The following is a 310-nucleotide window of genomic DNA, read 5'->3' on the forward strand; positions in this document are numbered from 1 at the left end:
TTGTGTTGTTGTTTGGGGTGGGGGGGGGGGGGGGGTCCCTTATCTTCACCGTGTTCCAACCACAACCTGGATGTCTTAGCATTGCTTCTTTTATATTTTTTTCCTTTTTTTTTCTTTTCTCCCTCACTACCGAGTTAGAGCATAAATTAATCTAATGTAGGCAACTGTAAGACGCAAAACTTTTTTTTTTTTTTTTTTTTTTAATGAATTCATGCCTCTCTCGCATTAGGCCCAGTTGTGTTCCTGTTACTGCCAGTGGGAGTTTACTTTTCCCTTTCAAGGGGATGACATTAAACCCTCTATCACATAA

The 310-nt window shown here is 40.0% G+C and overlaps 1 protein-coding gene across 1 annotated transcript in view; it reads left to right on the forward strand.

Annotated features, from left to right (window-relative positions):
- FST (follistatin) overlaps window positions 1-310 on the forward strand; it is a 6729-nt gene that overhangs the window by 833 nt on the left and 5586 nt on the right. The window lies entirely within an intron of this gene.

This window comes from Cariama cristata, unplaced genomic scaffold (genome assembly GCF_000690535.1).
Source record: "Cariama cristata isolate BGI_N322 unplaced genomic scaffold, ASM69053v1 scaffold22185, whole genome shotgun sequence".
Classification (NCBI taxonomy): domain Eukaryota; kingdom Metazoa; phylum Chordata; class Aves; order Cariamiformes; family Cariamidae; genus Cariama; species Cariama cristata.